This window comes from Lemur catta, chromosome 24, assembly GCF_020740605.2.
Source record: "Lemur catta isolate mLemCat1 chromosome 24, mLemCat1.pri, whole genome shotgun sequence".
Taxonomy (NCBI): domain Eukaryota; kingdom Metazoa; phylum Chordata; class Mammalia; order Primates; family Lemuridae; genus Lemur; species Lemur catta.
The window spans coordinates 7,726,535-7,747,209 of NC_059151.1; the positions used below are offsets into that span (position 1 = coordinate 7,726,535).

Below are 20,675 nucleotides of genomic sequence, written 5' to 3' on the forward strand. Positions count from 1 at the left end.
GCGTAGTCTAGAAGAGGTTTATCCTTGTAAAATATTAGTTGAATTAATTTTATATATTTTTGTTCCTTAGGAGATTGCATTATGGAAAAAATGTTCTTCTACTAAAAAAATATGTTAAAACCACTGATTGGAACAGTACTTAGGGATAAGCTACTTAGATCAATTTATTCCGCATTACAACTGAATATTTTTCTATGAATCACCATATCCCTTGTAAATTACTTCATAAATATACCAGAGTTTGCACAAAAGTCAAAACATTATAGTGGCAGCCCTGGATATAGTATGCTGTGTTGATGCAGCTGATGTTGTCATCCTTATATAGGAGACCAATACAGCATGGAATAAAGGAGATAAAACTACACATATTAAGTGAAATTGTGGAAAAGAAGGTTTCCACTGTGTTTCACATGCATGTAAATCCTAGTTGCTTCCTTAGCCAAAGTGTTTGAATTTTGGTGAAGGTGACAATTTGAAATAATATTCCAAATATCACAGTATACTACACTAATCATGACATATGTACTTAAGTATATTTACTTTCTGAATTTATTAAATAAAACGTGTACCATTAAGCTCTACTATTTTACTTAGTGACTAAGTTTTCATTTATATGAGACTTGAAACAAGTATGGAAACTTCTTAGGAGCAATTATTTCTTCCTTGACTGTTTTCAGGAGATTATTCTAATATCTGGATACAACTATAGAGATCTTCCAAGGGAACAAAATACATTTTGTTTGTCTACCTTTTATTTGCATTGCACATGAGCTATGTGCTAAATATAAATGATTTTGTCTCAGATAATTTTAAGGAAGTTTTTTAAATAATACTGCAAATTTCTGAGCCACTCACCCCAGCATAATTCTGAGGAACTTAATTATGAACAATTAAATGCAAACATAATAATGTAATACATTTCTTCTAATGCACGATTATCATGCATTTGAATCACTTAGAGGGTTTGGCAAAACATAGATTTTTGGGCTGCACCCCAGTTTCCAATTCAGTAGTGCCAGAGAATTTACATTTCTAACAAGTTGCTGGGAGATGCTCATACTGCTGGCTCAGGGACCACACTTTGAGAAGCACTATTCTAAGGAAAAGGGACCCAGATGATGGAGTGAAGCTGGTAAAGATAATGGTAGCAGCCAACATGTACTAAATACCATCCTGGTGCTTGTCAGTATGTCAAATTCTTTACGTGCATTAATGCATTGTCTTATGATTATTTTTTCAATGAGAAAAGTGAAGGCTGACTCGGGGGGATGGGCGGGACATGGGCAATATATATAACCTGAACTTTTGTACCCCCATGATAAGCTGAAATAAAAAAAAAAAAATTTTTTTGTGCCCTATTAAAAATATTTTAATTGGGAAAAAAAAAAAGAAGGTAAATAGACTGTCCAAGATCACAAAATTCAAAAGTGGAGCTAATCTTTAAACTGAGGCCTTTCTGACTCCAAATCCTGTGCTTAACAACGAGCAGAAAAGGCATTTAAGGAAGACAAAGAAAGTAATGCATAGGAGGAGAAATAATTACAGCCTATGAGGGTCTTTGGCTCCACTAAGCAGGTGGGAGAGATGCACTGTGATTCAGGAGATCCAGGTGCAAACTGTGGTTTCTAGTAAGGGGCAAGAAGAAATTTCCTGTATGGGAATTAGCCGTTGGAATCTAACTCCTTTAATGAGTCAGAGAAAGCTAAAAGGCACGAAAAACCCAGAAGCAACCCATAAATGAGAAGGGGAAAGATAAACACCAAATCAAATGAGAACAGGGTTTCTTCATAGTTTTCATATTTAAACATAAATGGCTTCTGTTACTTAGAGTAAATAACAATATTTCTTCATCAATGTACTGGAGACTGAAATGGTGTACTCTCTGAGCTTTGTGCCCAATAAAAGTCCAAAATGATGCATTTGCTAGCGTACCCATAAAAAGCACCATTAATCATCTGGTTGCAGTGACAAGGGCAAAGACAAAGTATCAGGGAACAGTGGGATCCTTGTGGCTAAGCCTTAAAATCTCAATGATAGGCCAAAACATGATTGACTTTCCTACCTTTACCTTTACTGACCTCATTTCTGTTCCTTGAGCACACTAAGCTTGTTTTTCACCTATGGACATTGCAATAGCTGTTTCCTCTTCCTAGAATGCTTTTTATTTTATTTTATTTTGTTTTATTTTATTTTATTGAGACAGGATCTCACTCTGCTGCCCTGATTAGAGTGTAGTGGCCTCATCATAGTTCACTGCAACCTCAAGCTCCTGAGCTCAAGTGATCCTCCTGCCCCACTCAGCTCCCTGAGTAGCTGGGGCTACAGGCACATGCCACCACACCCGGCTAATTTTTCTATTTTTTGTAGAGATGGGGTCTTGCTATGTTATTCAGGCTGGTCTCGAACTCCTGGCCTCAAGTGATCCTCCTGCCTCGGCCTCCCAAAATGCTGGGATTACAGGCATGAGCCACTACACTCAGCTAGAATGCTTTTTATTTTAGTTTTCACATAGCTGGCTCTTCCTGCCATTCAGGCCTCAAATGTTGCAGTCTCAGAGAGACCCATCCCTGATCACCCACACTCCCACTCCATTGCTGTTTGTTGCACCATGTATTTTAGTTACTTATTTGTTAATTATCTGTCTCCAACTACTATAACAAAAGCTCTGTTAAGAAAAAAAGTTTTGTCTACTTTTTCTATTATGTTTTCAGTGCATAGAACAGTATCTAGCACTGTATCTAGCACATACTAGGCTTTCAGTAATTAGTTTTTTGAATAGACGAATGAAGAAGGGAAGAAAGAAAGAAATAAAAGAAGAAGGAAATCATACACATCATAATACTTTAACTCTGAATGAAGCATACACAGAGCTTTCTGCCTCAAATTTGCACTGAGTTTGTAGGCCAGCAACTCTCCACACACACACTCTTTTAACGTCTTCTGTCTGTAGCAATGATCTAATGCAATGCAGCGATATTGTTATAGTTATAGATTTTTCCGTCTTACCTTTTCTCTAAATGCTTGAGACAGACAAAGTGGTGTGCATATGCATGTGTGTGCTGTGCACCATGTCTCTGAAAACTGCAAACAAATTCCCAGTTCAAAATTTGGTCATTTTTAAAATTAGATTAAAAGGCTTGAATGATAATTCACTCAGCTCCAAAGTAGTATGAATTATGTTGAAGATCCAAGGCTAAATATTTTAATTCCACTTTTCCCCTCTGTTAGGAAAACCACCTAAATCCCAAGTACGTATGTGTGTGTGTGTGTGTGTGTGTATTCTTATAATTAACTGTAAACTAATTTTATTCATGAAGTCATATTTGGACTAATAGTGACATGGAGAGTTAATTGGCAATGAATTTAGAGTTTCATTTGTTATATCATTTAAATCAAGGGATTTGGAAATAAAGTGAAGAACACAATTCAATTTTGATAAAACTGAGTGAATGATGAAAGCAGCATCCTGTAAGCTCTAATGTAAACCCAGTCTTTGAAAAATAACATGCATGGTACTTGGAGATGCTTTGAGGAATGAAAGCTTTTCATGTGTGATCTTCTCAAAATGAAATTTATGTTCAGACTGAATGGACCCATGTGCACAAAGAGTAATAATACATCTGAAGTCTTTTTAGTTTCTTTGTGTGGACGTGTGCATGTGAATAGAGAGTGAAGCAGAGAAAAAGAGAGAGGGAGAGGTTGAGAAAGAGAGAATTACCAAAGAAAGAGCCACTACACACACCTCAGTGATTGTATCTTTTAAGAAAACATTCTTGTATACTTATAAATATTGTGCTTTAGACTTAGTATGTAAATAGAGTGTTTTGTTATGCTTATTTAGCTACCATGATTGTTCGTTGGGATGAAGTAAAGATAATCCAACAAGTTGCATTTGTGGCTTGTAACTCATTTATTTGCTGACTTTTAAACATATTTATTGAGCACGTACTATATGCTAGTGACTAATCTGAATGTTGGGAATGCAGCAAAGCATTTAACTTTCTAATTCTTATATAATTTTCTAAACTGAATAAAAAGAGAAACTGGGTTTTGAATGTAGAGTGATTGAAAATATAATGAGATTGAATACAAATTATTCTGTAAAGGTTTGTGCCATATTTCTTAGGTTTAGCATTTTACTGTAATGAAATTTAGCTAATTTTTAGAAGTACAAGAGAATCAAATAGAATTTTTTTCCCAGTCATTTTGAATACTGGTATTAAAGAACAAAGTTTTAAGTCAAAGTAATCAGAGGTTACCTGCATTACATTCAGACCTGCAGGTGTTACTAGTGCAGCAGGGAGTGAATTGGTGGGAACATACTTTTTGTTTGCAGGAAAAAATAATCTACAAGGGAGTTGTAGCCCTAATGCTTACCATTCTAGAAAAATGGCTAACGGATGTCATATAAAGTGCATATAAGAAAGCCTTCTGCTGATGTAGCAAATATATACATTTCTGAAAGATTATTTGTGGAGTAATTTAGCTTCATCAAATATTTTCTTTTTGACCTACTAGATACTTGGCATTTTCTGTGAGAAAGATGTGTACCCAGATCAAATATAATCTCAGAGCCATCCTTTTAGTTTCAAACTTTTGAAAAAGAATTTTTTTTTTTTAATTTAATACTCACGGGAAAAACAGAAACAGGGAAACTAGAAATGTGAGACACAAGGCTGATCTGTTCTTGAGGTGCTGCTGCTGGGACACGTAGGGGAGGGCAGAGAGGACATTAAGACTGCCGGCTTCACGCTGTGAGCCATTAGCTGCCGGCTCCAGGCTCCTCTAACAACAGCAGAGCAGAAAGGGAGGTGGCCCTGGTTCAGGGGAGGAAAGAGAAAAAGCAGATTTATTGTCTTCTCTATAGGATTTTATTTCCATTCTGCTCCAGTGCTCTAAGACATTAAATAAATTTCTTAACCCTTTACTATTTATATCCTTTATGATCTGAAAAAAATGTTGCCTTGAAAAATTGTTTGAAAATGCTTTGCTTTTAAATATTTACTGCTTTGTTCTTACAAATTTTAAGTATAGCTTCCTAAAGACAGGAATCCGGGAAACCAGATTTTTCCAAAGAGGGATTTTGTGAGTTTGGTTCACTACTGTATGTATTTCTAGGGTTTCGAAAGTGCTTGGCACATGGTAAATGCTCAACAGATATGCTACCTGAATGAGTAAGTGGTTGTTATCTTTTGTTTGTGACAAAATTAAATAATAAGGAAGGATAGAAGCCATAGTATGCAGTGTAACTGTTCAGTCCCCCATGTTTAAAACATACCCACCATGATTTAAAATCCAGCTGACACTTGTCAGGTGCTTCTGCACGAGTGAGTTAATGTTTCTAAATACAAACTTTTTCAATTGCAAACTAGAAATAACACTACTACCAACTTCACAAATTGCACGCAAAATACTGGCAGTCATACACTAACTCTTCAGTATATATCTTGTATACCAGTATCATTATTTTGAATGACAGCAACCTATACACAGAAGGAAAAAAGTAATAATAATGAAATAAAAATGGAAGAGACCCTGTGGGAAGGAATTGAAAGGATTCAAAATGCTTTACATATAACGATTAACTTAAAAACATAATTTATATTCTCAAGTATATTTTAAAGTAGTAAATTCTGCATTCTTATAGCATATTAATAAATCTTCTGATTCAGTATATTCATTGACCTATGATTTAAGTGAAGAATGTTTAAATTGCACTAAGAAGCATTACTTTGTGTGCTTTATTCATGCAATGTGAACATATATAAATGGGCTCGTTTCATTTGAAAATATCTGTATTTATAGATAAAGTTACTTATGATTGAATTACAATGCCAAAATGTAAGCTCCATGAGAGCAGGGACTTTGTCTATTTTGGTCAGTGCTAGCTGTCTAGTGCCACAGGTCCGTCTGAAATATGGTAGATACACATAAACATTTGTTGACTATAGCAATGAATGTGGAAGCATTATATATATTTAGATTGTTTGAAAAGAATTTTGACACTGCTAGTATAAATCAATCTTATGCAGTCCCATGACAAAGGAAAGTTTGGTTTCTATATCTTGTGCTTAGCAAATGGCATTCTCAATTTATGTCTCAGTAAGAAATAGAGGAAATAGTCATTCTTTTCAGTGCCTTATTCCCTGGGCTGCCAATTCTATACAGTCCTGAGGAAACAATGCCATTAGCTTAGGGCTCCTCAGCACCAGACCCTGCATGACATTCTTGAGCACACATTGAAATACAAACACTGTTTGCATCAACAATCCACATAAAATTCAAAACCTTCATTTCCTCCTACCAGTGCTACACAGCCACGAGGGAACCTAGGATAAGAAAGAATCTGAATATTGTCTTATATGTAACAACCTGGATGTTTATCTCTAAGAAGAGCTTTGATAATGACAATAACCTTCAAATAATGAAACCCTGTCAAGAGAAATAACAACTAATTTTGTACTTCTACAGAGGTCAGAACTAAAATTACAAGTAAAATTTCCAAAGAAGCAATTTGCAATTTAGTGTCAGGAAAAAAAAAAAATGTTTTTAAGAGCTAAATTTGCCTAAAAGTTGAATAACCTGCCTGGTCAGTTAATGTGGCAATTGATTCTGCGTGTCAGATTTTCAGGGAGAGACTAGTTATACCTATTCAAATGTTGTGCAGTGTTTTGAGTAGAAAATTGGAAGAGATCATTTAAGATTACTTTTATTAAAAGGGATACAGTATCTGGCTGTAATACATAGCAGCTTTAACTTAAATATCATATCTATTCTGTATTAGTGTGGTTGCAAACATTTTATACCATGTTTAAATATACAAAACAGAGGTAATAATTGTATAAGGAATGGAATCTTCCTAGCATAGACACAACATGTAAGGTGGGAGTAAGGAAAAGCTGGGTGTGAATATCTCTTTAAATCTGCCATTAAGTCTAGCCTAGTTCAAACAGTCTCTTTGCTTATAAATGCTCACTGTGCCCCAAACCATGCCCTCAAAAGGACACCAGGAAGGGGCATGGACCTTCTCATCCATTTTAGCAGTCGAAGAGAGCTAGGGGGCCAGAGTGCCTATTCAGGCTAGCTCTGCAAATGAAGACCACAGAGATGCAACTGGTTCCATCCAGATTTTTCTTGGTGTTTATCTTGCATCCTTTCTGAAGTTTGTGTACTTTTGTCCCTATTTGAAGTCCCTACAAAAGTCTCTTTGTTCTGAACCCTGGGCCTCTGGCTTTCTCAGAAGCTTTGTGTCCTCTTATAGGAATATAGAAACTTCCAAAGCCCTGAATATCATCCACAGAATACAGCCAGAAGCATTGCCTCTGGCTTCTCTATATTTCTGCCTTCTGTACCACTATTGCCTTGTTTGGTATTTAAGAGATGTCTGCAGAGCTCTTCCTAGAGGGTTTGCATCCAGTGTGTAGTATTCCTGGCAAGAGTGCCTTGAGAATCTCAAAACACTGCATACTAATACAGATGTTTTTGTCATCTTCCCAATCCTTTCCCACCCACTTAAGCTCAGGATTCCACCTCAAGAGGAGAAATACGAAGACATTTAACTTTGGTCTCACCTCCTATGAGACCCCAGCCTTCAAACTAGCAGTCAAGGCAGAAATTGGGCACTGCCTTCTTTATGTTTCTGAAACCCTGTGACCGAGTCAGCCAGGCCTGAGTTTTGGTAAGGGTAACAAAAGTATAATAAAACCAAATGGCCAAAATATTATAGTTAGGACACCTATGAAGTGTGAATAGAATAAAAGATGAGAACAAGTATGATATAAACACATTTAATTTTATAAGCTGAGTCATATGGGATATACCACTGTTACAAAATGAAGGAACATCTCCGTTTTCCTCATACATGTGAAAACCACCTTTGTATTTTGAAACCAACAATAGCAGGGCACAATATCACTTCTGGAGAAAGAACAATTTTCATCTCTTAAGATGATATTTTAGTCCAATAATTACATTCAATGGACTTGTGTTCCTCAAGGCATGTAAACTAAAACTGTGTGCCTTTGAGTCCTGAAATGCATTATTTAAATTTGATAAAGTAGGCATCAAATTTTAATAGACATGAATCAGCTTCAGTGTAAGTAGACTTTGTGTAGAATTCAAGCTCTTTTATTTTTGAATGTTCTCGTTTCACTTGGTAAAATACTGTGTATAAAGGAGTACTAATTCTCCAAAATATGAAACGAACAATGAGGATTCAAGGAATGGCAAAAGGACTTCAAAATGCAATCTAATTCTCCTTGTTTCAGCTTACACACTTAGCATGAAAATACATCCAAAATAAAAAGATAATTTAAGTATACAAAATTTAATCTTAAAATTTTAAACTTAAGCATTTTGCTTATGGATTATCTAATTCTTTGTTTGCCAGTTTTAAAGTAGACTTCATCAGATTTGATACCACACTTTGTGAACTAGAGTGAAAAAAATAAGAAAGGCAAAAAGAATAAAAAAGGAGAAATCTACTTTAAAAACTATTTAAAGATGATGTGCAAAGGTGGTTGTTTACTGCTGATTACAAAAGATGAGGACAAACAGTACACAATTGCTTTTCCAGGAAAAGTGGGAAATGAAACAGACAAGATATAATTTCACAGAAGAAAAAGAAGTTCAGAATATTTATAATTATCTACATTTTAAATTGAACAGGTAGATACATACTGGTTAGCATGTGAGCTCATTGTGTATATAAAGTTTGCTAAACTATTTATTGCTGCTCCAGGTCAGAGTCTAGAACCAACCACTGTTTGATACCAACTCTTCATTTTACTAGCCATGATAATAACAGATTAAGAACTCACTTTGCATGGCTAATTCTGGCAGATGAAATGTCACCTCAAAGTTAACAACAGCAAAGATCTAATCAGGTGTGCGACCTAGTTTAGAAAATATTTTAGATGTTTCAGAGAAAGGGAAGATATGATTTATGTCTGGGGAGTGGTTCAAGAGTATTGGGCAGTTATAGAATATAACTCTGAAAGTATAGTTGCAAAACTCCTGAGGAAGGTAATAAGAGTACCATACTCAAAGCAAACAACCTGGTTGTCCATGTTTAGCAGCGCTTACTTGGGGGAAGGAAAGTCTATAATGTTATTTTGTCCTGATATGTCCTGTTAAACATTTTTTTCAGTGACATTGATGAAGACAAAGCCTAAATACAAAATTAGGAAATAGGTCCCTAAAGTGATTGAATATACTTTGAATAATAATTAATGTCTAACTTACTAAGATAGACTAGAATGAAAGACTGAAAAAAAGCTTAGAGGTAAAATTAAGCGAAGTAAATATTAAATCCTGGCTTCCTATTTGCTATAAAATGATGTACAACGTAACTAGTGTGATCTTCCACTTAAAAATAACTAAAGATGTATATACATATTTGAAAATGTCTTCAGAAATGCTTCCATGAGCTTTTAAAAAACATTCTGGTGAAAGACAAATGGAGCGCTGAATCTGACTTCCATCGTGAGAGCATTTGCCAAATCAGGTAATTTGAGCATTGATTTTCATAGGCTTTCAGTACTCAGAGGACAGGAAAAAAAAAGACCACAGCCTGCCCTTCCAAACAGAGAGGTGGCAGAGACTATCTAGTTGGACACCAATTTCATCCTTTTCCTGAGCACAATGGTAGACAGTATTTCCTGGCATCTTTTGTGTTAGGGAAGGGCCATGCAGCTGAGTTCTGGCCAATGTGATGTGAATGAAAGTATCATAAGCTCCTTCCTGGCCAGGATGTAACATGTTCCTTTTCCATTCAACAGTACTGAGGTCATGTGTTGAAGATGGCAGTGTCGCAGTTCAGAAAGAACCTAGATCACTGACTGATTCCAAACATAGGAAAAAGCCACCCAGGAGAACTGTCATTTTCCTTAACAAGTCCTTAAACATCTGTGATTTTAATTTTCTAGTTTTTATGTGAAATAATCGAGATTCAGTTCTCCCAAGATGCTTTCAGACCTAAAGTTTTTTGTTTTATTTTGGTAAGAGTACTTAGCATGAAATCTACCCTCTTAACAGATTTTGAAGTGTGCAATGTAGCATTACTATCTATAGGCACAATGTTGTACACCGCATCTCTAGAACTAATGTGCATACCTCTTTTCACAGCATCGGTCATAAAATAGACACTTGGTATTTTTGAATGAATGAGTGAACAAATGATTCCAAAACAACCTTTCCCTGCAAAAGTGTCCTCTGGAGCAACTATATACTTCCTACTGATAAAAATTTCATTCCCTCATTGTTGCCATCTCATTAAGGTACAAGTTTTTTTTAGAAAAATCATCATTGAACAAATTTGCACTCAGGAGTAATGATATAAACCATGCAGGTTGATCAATATTCAGCTCCTGTGTATCAGCATTACTTCACACCAGTTGTTAAAATGTTAAAATATCATCATAACAGTTCATAAATATCTGCAGCTTCAAGCCCTCCAGTATTTCTATCTCCATTCCAGCCCCTTTCCAGAAGACCTAAGATCTTGTGGTCATATTTCCATAATTCCAGAACTAAAAGAGTGATGTTTGATGTAAACATCATTTGCCTTCTTAGCATGAATGTTATAGTAACCTTGCCTTTATCTGTTCTGATTTGTTGGTGCTGTCATACTAGTGGTTAAATATTTTGAATATCACCCCTGGATAGCCTGGCTAAACTGTTAAACAATCTTTGTCATTTAAAATAATCTAGTTAGCCTAAATGAATCTCTTAGTGCAATGTGGAGGCAGGAAGATATAATTTTACATGTCATAATGCTTTTAAATAAGGAAACATCTTAGAACTACCTGACTGAGGAAACAAAGGAGTGTGTCTCCTTTGTTTTGGTAAAAACCAAAGAGGATCGGTTTTTACTGAGTATTTCAGAACTTTCAGAGAAACCTCATTATCTTCTTTCTGTATTCCTGGCTTTTTTGAAAAGCTTTTTGGTGGGTCCTTTTTCCTCTACTGCCATTTTGCCTGCTGGTACCCCTAGAGTCCAATGCTCTGCCCTTTATCTGTAAGATCTCTTTATCTGTAAGAATTCTCATCCACATTACCTATTACTGATTTCCCTGTATTTATATTTGAAAACCTATTGGCTATCTTTACCTGGGTTCCTAAAATTTCATCTTTCCAAGTTACCTATGTATTCCTAGCCTTAGCAACTGGCCTAATGATTTACCTTTTAGACTAAACTAGAAATCATATCTTCATGATCAACTACTTTTCACTCTTACTTCCCTTATTCAATTATCCACCCAAATCCCTTAATTCACTTTCTAAATATCTCTTGAAATGGTTTTATGTCTTAATTGCCACTGCCACACAAGGATGATCCAGCCATTTGGGTTGTATAAAATCTCCCCAATGTGTCCCGTTTTCTCCTGCCTCTGCATATTCTATTTCTCTGCAGAGAATGCCTTTATCTGCCCCAACACCCTTTTCTGCCTTAAAGATGCCTCCTATTTATCCTTTTATACTAAATTCAAAGGTCACTCTTCTGAAATCTGTCCTGACTCCAGTTTTCCCCCCAGAAAGAGTCATTTGATACTATATCTCTATTACTGCACTTAACACATTTAACTGTAATAAATTCTGAACTAAGCCCAAATTCCCCATACTCTAAGCCACTTTATCAAGAATTGTTTGTGAAACTAAACAATTTATTCAGGTATTCTGATTAGCTCAGTAAGGTGACATAGGGATTTGTCTGGAAGATGACAGCTAGAAAAATACTGGAGATGTGTGTGCAAAGAATGAAGAAGAGAGGGGTGAGCAAGTTTATGAAATTTAAATAGTTTCACGTGGCCAGAGCATAGAGCACAAAGTGGAAAGTCAAAGAAGTATAAAGAAAAATACAGAGGTCTTATTTGAAGATATATGCATGAAAAATGAAAGATACTGTACTTTGTGTCTGAAAGTGGTGAGAAATTATTAATAGATTTTGTTAGCAAGGGAGCTATAGGATGCAATCTGTCTTTTAGAAATATCACTCAGGCAGCATAGTGCTGGAATAAATTGGAGGGACATGATGATGGGAGCAAAGAACAACAATCCAGGTCAAACAGAGGGGTGTTTGATTCCTTCAGATATCATGGCCGAGAGAAAGAGGAAGATCAAAGGATTTCAGGAGGTCGTATTGACAGAACATGGTGTTTAGAAGTGGAGGTGAAAGACAAGGAGGAATTTTAGATGAGCCTGAGATTCAGCCTTGGATGACTGGATGTAATAGAATTATTAACTAAAGTGGGACAAACAGAGACAGATAATTTGACAAAGCTGGAGGTGGGCGAGTAGCGATTTTGATTTAGAACTCATAAATTTGAGTGGCATATCGGGGAGGCAAGGGAGAGAGATGTCCAATAGGCAGTTGAATTTAGAGCATGAGAGAGTTCTGGTCTGGGTTAGGCAGATGTGAAACTTACCAGTCCCTCAGTCGTTTTTAAAGGAATAACTGTGGGCAAGATGATCCAAGAAGCAAGCATGGAGTGAACACCCAATCACTAGTGTTTGGGTTATGAAAGGAGATCACGGATCAGTTCTGGACTGAAGTGAAGAATAGAAACTAAGGTGAATGCAACTGAGCATCAGATAAAGCAATCCATAGTCAGTAGTGGGAAAAAAATCACAGAGCACAAGAAAAAGAATGTGATGGTGCCCTGGACTCTGTTTTGGTTTCGTTTTACTCAATCCCTTCTGTTAAGGTCAACTTTTGTCACCAAATGAATCTATGTCCTGTGTACTTGATAGTTGCACTCTCGGTAAAAAGCAAAGCTAGATTTCAACCTTAAGCCTGCATATTCAAATTCCTTCTTTATATCCAGGGCTGGCTACATTATTTATGAGACTCAAAACAAAATGAAAATGTGGGCTCCCCAGTTCAAAGAGCAGGAAAAATGTGCCATTAAAGGTAATAAAAGGCACTTTCCCCTTTCTTCCAGGGACTCTTCCTCTTTTTTTTTTAAATTTTCTATTTAATGTAGTTTTAAGAAGAGAAACATTTTAATTTTAAAATATTACCATAAATTTTATTATTGAACTTTATACTGTGCAATGCCAGATTTAAGTGGAAATATGGGAGCATTTAACTCAGATGCAGAATAATCAAAATCACACATGTCATATTTCATAGCTTGTACATGCACGTCTTTCATTCTTACCAGAGCAGGAGAAACTCTGCACAAAACTAAGGCAACTTTTTATTTTCCTTCCTGATCTGTGCACGTTCTACCAACACTCTGTACCTTGGCCTACTAATTAGTAAGGAAAAATGAAAGGAAAAAGAACTACGGTCACCTTACCTTCCGCTTTGTTTCTATGTCATCATTTTCTGCACAAGTAGCTGGCCAGCAGAAGGAAGTAGCACAAGTAAGAAAAGATATAATAGGATTCCCCAGTCGCCTGTGTTTCTTAGAATGCTTTCTATCTGCATTTGAAGCAAATTCTAGTTCCAATGGGAAGCCTCTCAGGGCCATCAGCCTTAGATGTACTACCCTTACCTGTACTCACTTGGAGACTTGCTGCACTCCATGCACGGTGGTGCACCAGAATTCTGTGCTTATGTGGCATCGCAAATGCCAGATGAGAATGAAGCAGCGAGAAATGACCAACACATACCTCCTTTGTTCAAGTTTATGCTTCCGTGTCCCATCATACTTTGTTTACAAAACCCAAGTGCAAACACAAAATAATTAAAATTTCCAGACAGCAACCACAGAACATTAAACCAAGGGTAGGGCCCTTCTAATGTGGGCCACATGCGACTCCACAGGTTGTGTCCCTGTGAAGCTGGCCTCATGTGTATGTAAGCCTCTATCACATGGCTTCTTTCTGTAACACAGTGCCTCACCTTGGAGGTTGTTAGGGTGACCACTTTGTACCATTTGAAAAAAATGGCAATATTTATAAAAATACATGATAATAATAATAATGTGGGGAAAAAGGTCACCCATTTACTTGTCTCTTCAGCTGCACACATAGTGTTATCTTTGGCCATAAAGAAGACTATATGTTAACAATAAATGCAAACTAGTTATCCTCTAGTACGCATCTTTCTCATCCACAGAGCATTTTCTTTAACGTGGCATCAAAAGATGCCAGTTTTGTTTGGTCTTGTTTTGTGTCACCTTTGTTTCACCTTTGGTGAATCATGTTCCTTCTGTAGATTTTTCCTCCACTAGAGGGAAAAATAATTTGTGTTCTGCTGCAATTTATAATGCAGGAGCTAGGGAGGGATAGAGAATAATGTACATTTGTATGGAGAGATGAAAGAGCAAATACTTCTTCATAAGAAATTTTATCACTTTAGATTTATTCTTGATATGTGCCTTTTTGTACGTGGAATTCTTTTGAAATAGATGAAGGCTCCAACAGTACCATTATCTCAATCTGCGTTTGCTTCTGTCATTGTCACATAATAGTTTTTCATTTACTGGAATGCTGAGGAAAGAGAAAGGAGAAGGTTGAATCAATTTATTAGGGCCAGATACATATGTGGTTTTTATAACCCTCTCAGAATTCCTACTGTACTATCCTACTTTGAAGAAAAGATATTTCCATATCTAAGTCATATTTGCATTTTTGTAATTCTGAACTTCTACTCCCTTGTTAACTAAATGATTTCAAAACCCCCCAAAAAACCCTCATCTAGGAATGTAACTATCTACCATTTGAGCAGCTGGAGTTACAGTTTGGCAAAGGAAATATTTCTCCCTCAGCCATCTTTGGCAAAATGTTGGATATGTGCAGATTATTTTATGAAATGGTAAAACTACTAATTCTGTGTCTTAGACTAGACATAAATTTTGTATAAACCGAATGAAGAGGTTTAAACCAACAGATTTGCTAACCGACAGGTGACTTTAAAAGAATGTGCTGTAATGAATTAAAATTAAGAATTGAATATGAGGAAGTTTTAAACTGTCAATACAGTAGTAGTGAAAGAGAGCTCAATATATACGTTTTTGAACAATAGCATTAGATATTTTTCTTTTTTATTCTCTAATGAGACATAAAGGCTTATTCTTTAATATTGCAAATTTCTGTTTCCTATTATATATTAATTCTTTTTTGTAGCTAATATAAATATAGAGGAATATACAAATACACATACACACATACACACACACACATTCATACTTTTTTTAGTAACTCTCCTGGAAACATTGTGTTAAAATAGAATTGAACATACCAAACTATAATTGCAAATTTCTTTCATTCTAAGACTTTTTAATTGGAATCAGTTTCTCTGAAATTGGCATATGCTTTATATATCTGTGTATATTCAAAATAGTATACTTCCTTGAGAAGCTTTTGTTAAATTGATAATGTGTTTACAAGCAATGATTTCTTAGAATTAAGGGATTATAATAATAGCTAAGACTTAAATGTGAGCTTACTTGAGCCAGGCATTGTGTATGATATATTTAATACTTTTCAGAAATTATCTCATGTGATTTTCAGATATTATGAGGTAGGAATTATTTTTATCACCACTTCGATTATGAGAAAACTGAGACTGTGCCCAAGGTAACAGTCCTATTAAGTTGAGCTTAGACTTGATTCTAGACTGACTCCAAATTTTACGTTTAAAAACCGCTCTTCTATTTCAATTTGGTACAAAGATTGATTGGCCATTATTCTCTCCTGACAGAATTTTACTATATAATTACTGGGCAACAATATTTTAATGGTACCATCTGTTTGTGCCTTTTTTTCCCCTCCCTTCTAGTGACTGAGTCCACGTCTCTATAAAATACTCCTTGCAAGCTGTGCTTCATTCCCCACCAGTCGCTTGGTCTCCACCCACACAGTGGAAAAGAATGAAATGGCTTGAAGAAATAGACGATTGCCCTTGTACTGGTCAAATTACTAAAGAATCAATAACTCTGACTCTGTAAGATTATGGACTGTGAGGTTTATCTGGGCCCATAACTTTACTTCCAGCCAGTGTTTCAAGGAATGCTGGATCCAGGGCCATCTGCAAAACCTCAGAGTCTGTCTGTGTAGCAGTGAGGAAAGCAACATATGATTATTCTATTACAGTTGATTGAGTGTTTTTGAATTCTTTGGTCATTAGATACGGTGTACCTTCATCATGCCTTTTCTGTCTCTTTAGTGCTTTTGAAAAGGAATTCAGGACAATCTGCCATTTCCTATTCACCTTAATTGATCTCACTTATCTATAGTAGGTTGTTATGGTAAAAGAAAGATTATTAATACAGAAGAGGCTTAGCTACTTTAAGACTTGGAGAAGAGTAACTTTTTAAATTTCATTATTTTTATTCTAAGTACTTAAACAAGATAGATAAAATTTCTTCCACATCTGCATTTTTTTCTGTTGTTTCCTATGTTTCAATGTACTACGTAGAGATTACTTTCTTAGCACAGACATCATTTATTTAGTAGTGTCAATACACATAACTAGGTGCATCTGATCAAACTGAATTTCAAGTTCCAAAGACAAGATGGTGAGGGGATAGGATAATTGTACAAAGACAGAGTAGTATTACTTCTATTATTTTAAACATACCCGTGAATTGCTATAGCCATTTTATTATTAAAGGTCAAACAGTTGTATAATTAGTAACATCTCAGTTGTTATCCTAGTCAATAGAATGTGTTTGTTTGTACTTAGTTGTTCAGTATAAAATGCCAATAGCATGAGTTTTCTGTAGCTAAGTGGATACATAGATACTCTTTGGCATGTGTTATCACAGTTGAACACAGCCAGGTAAAATACACATTCTGTTCCACCCGGAGAACCTGTGTGGATCATTTGTAAGTTGTAAAACACAAGCCATGGTCATTACATTTTGACAAATAAGGGAACAAGAATTGTGAAATACAAGTCATGATTATTAATCCTGTAAAGCTTAAAATTTGTACAATGATTAATATTAATGAGGTCAACCTCATTGAATACTTAAGGAAAAATTAAGTTTGAAAAAACACAAGTAAAAAAATACAAATGGGAAGCTCTTCAGGTTTTCTTAAGTCTTTAAAAAAATGTCTGTTTACCTCAAGAGATAAAAAAGACAGCAGCTAAGCCTACTATTAGTATAATTTTGTTAGTCTTCCCTTTTTTAGCCCAAATCTAATCTCTCTGAATGATGACAGTGCTAAAACATTGTGTCGTCAGTGAAGTTAGTGTTTTATAACCCCCACCTCTCCCTGCTTTTTTAGCAGGGTCCATTCCACCTGCCCTCTGAAAATCCATAGGCCTCAGAAAGATTCCAGAGCAGCCTCCTAAGGAGGGGCCCATTATGCTGTCTGCAAGTGGGACATTTATCAGCCCTCATTAATGGAATAAAATATGGGTATTTGCTGTATCCTGTATTTCTTCTCTGATAGGAGCTGTTATCAATAAACTGGGGCCTCATAAGCTACTTAGCATTAGTGTGGACCATAAACCAGTGGTATCACCATCACCTGAGAACTAGCAAGAAATGCATAGTCTTGTGTTCCAGCCTGATCCACTGAACCTTAATCTGCATTTAAACAAGATCCTCAGGCAATTCTTATACTTGTTAAAGTTTGAGAAACACTGTTGGCTGCACTAAAATGATAACACTACGGAATCATTGCCAAGCAAAAAAAAAAAAAAAACCCTCCAGCTGTAAAAATGCTTCAGTCTAAAGAAAGGATTCATATGATGTCAGTACTAGGCTCCATGGCGGGGTAGCCTGCAGGGAAAATATTTGGGACGATTAAAACTAATGGCTGTTTTGGAACTGTAGCACTACTATATTGTATTGTCATCATTTTCTTAGTCTTTGACAAAAATTCCTTCTTATTTTACTGAGAAGAGTTCACAGGGTAATGCAAATCTAATAAATGGTTAAAAGAACAGTACATACGTTTTACAGTTGAGAGAAAGAAGAAAACTTTTTTTTTAAGCACTAGCAGAACTGTGACTTCTTACAAATCATACAATGTAAGTATGGCTTTGCCTTTAACTTCTGAGGTTAGAGCAAAAATGTAATTTTTCAAACTTTAATCATTTCTTTGACATTTTCTGAATTTCTTCACTTTCTTCATTATTACTGTAGTTTAGAACTGAGCATAGTTTGCTATTTTCTTAAGAAAAGCTTTGATCAATATTTGTCATAGGAAGGAATTTGAGCTCTCAATTCCCACATCCTTTATATGCCCTATTTTCTATTATAGCTGTGTCGTAAATATTAATAGTTGCTAAATAATTATCTATACATGGAAATTTATATTTTTTAACAACCTTACCACATAATTATGATTTATGCAGTCCTCGGACCTCATTTTCAAATACCATGAAGACTAATCACAAAGTTCAACCCTAAGATTTTGGGGGTAAAAAATAATGTGTAAATCATAGTTTTTATGTGACTGAAACCTCATGGTCTGTCTCCAATTCCAGTTTATCTTATAAGCTTTATTTTTAATGTTGTGATAAAATTGTCCTCCTTTTTGCAATTTGACAGTGTAAATTATACTTCTTAAGGTTGAAAATGTTTTAAGTCTTTGCCAATTGCTTTTTCTTTCTTACTTCAAGGTTTTCTTATTATCACCTATAATTATTTATTAATATAATTCTTTAAAATTATTTTTAAATATGCCTAAATTTAATTTTTAAGACATTCCAATTTTTATTTTGATCATGACAGTAATTTAGTCAACTTCTGATATATTTCGAAAGAATAATCTTTCTAACATTTCTAAGGAAGACTTACAATCCTGTTAAGATTTCTTTGGAACAGGACAGTTGGGGTTTTTCTCATCATGACCATGTTAAGACCCTTATAACAGAAAACATACTGTTTCACGAAATTCCTCCTTAATCTTTGTAAATTTTAGAAATTTGATCTCTGAATCATCCAGAATGGAAAAAAAAAAAATCTCGTGCAGATTAATAAAATAACAATTTTATCAGAATTATAAAGTAACCATTTTACCATAAATACTAAATATAAAAACAGTGCTTAATGAAATTGTATTTTATATATACATATTTATATCAGAATTGTTGCCTAACTAAATCATCAACAACTTTCATTCCTTTCTCTTAATGACATAGAAGCATCTTTAAAATATAATATAATAGACATGCCAGCTTACAGCGTAGTAGTTTCTTCACCTTGTTGAGATTTACATAAGGACATGTATGTGTTAGACAAATAAAAATCCTGTGCTTCAGCTCATTAGCTTCCTCTTAAGTTTTCTTTAGATAAGTGTGTGTGCTTGTATATTCCTTTTTAACTTAATCTTGTGGTCTTTTAAATTATTGCCTGTGGGCTTAGAAACCCACAATTTATCATTATGCAACTAGACTAATGAATTTATTTTACAAATGCATCATCAACCTTGAGTCATTTTTGTTTGTTACACACAAACTTTGCCTATAGAATTCCTCCCTAAAATACTAGAATGCACTGTCTGGAAAAGGTTACACTAGAAAGAAGGATGGCTTTACCAATAATTAGGAAGAAGCAAGAATTTGGAAGGAAATATGAGGAGTTCCTTCTTCATCATGGTCAGATAAGAAAGCTGATGGAACATCCAAGAGGCAATATGAGACAGCTCCAGACACAATATTGAATTGTGTGCAAAGACTAAATGAAGAGAAAAGAGAAGGCCTGGGATTCATTCACACTGGCCCACACAGGAATAAAACCAGTTATTGCATTCTCCGGAGCACAAGAGTTTTAGCAACTCTTTTGAAGCTATTGCTTGCTGTTTTATAAGTTTACTTTAAAACACATCTGGGAAGTATTATTTCTTTATAATTAAAAATATTCTATAGCTTAAATATATGTACTCTTTTGAGTATATATAGACATTTGTTGTTGGAATTAACATTAACACTTTTCAGTCAAGATGTATAATCTCAACACATGTGAAGAATAAGTGTGAATTTATAGGCTTCCCAATGTGATTTTATTTTCTCTATTAAATGATCTTTTACATGTATTAATCTAATAATACGATGGAGCACATAGACCAAAATATCCAGTAGCTATCTCAGGGCAGTAAGATTATGAATGACTTTATTTTCCACTTTTGCTTTTCTTGATTTAAATTGTTTTAATTTCAAAAGAAAAAATTCAACAGATTTTTTTCAAGGAGAAAATAGAAGCAACTCAAAATAAACATCTCATTTGAGTTTATATTTTTGACGATGGGCTATCCACTAAACTTCTAGCCAAAAGAAGCATAACCATATGATATTTTAATGGCTTAAGGAAAGATGTCATGTAACATTGACAGGAGTGGCTGCTACCTCTGGAAAATAAATTTGGGCAGAAAGAGTAGACTGTGACTAAATATCAGGTCTATTTAAAAATGTCCCTCCAACATGTCTGGTACTAGACAGAATATAAGAGTTGTGTTTGGGATGACCAGCAAGGAAACCCAGAGTGCATCATATAGAGTTAGAGATTCATGTAGAAGTTATGGCATGAAATCAGGATCCCTTCTCAGGTAATTGCTGCCTCTCTCCTAGCCCTTGTCACACCGTCTTGGAACTACCTACTTAGTGGTCTTTCCTATAGACTATAAGTTTGTCATACAGGAATGTGGTTTTGTTTGCCGTGCTTGGCATATAGTAGTAGGGCTTTATATATTCTGGCTATATAAGAGATGTGTGAGAGATGAAAACCCAAGCCCAGAACAAAGAGGTGAAGGTAAAAAGCAAAAGAAAT

General features: G+C 35.2%; 1 protein-coding gene across 2 annotated transcripts in view; it reads left to right on the forward strand.

The window, feature by feature from the left end:
• The window catches only part of GRID2 (glutamate ionotropic receptor delta type subunit 2), a 1,057,247-nt gene that overhangs the window by 598,963 nt on the left and 437,609 nt on the right, over positions 1 to 20,675 (forward strand). The gene's annotated exons all lie outside the window — the stretch shown is intronic.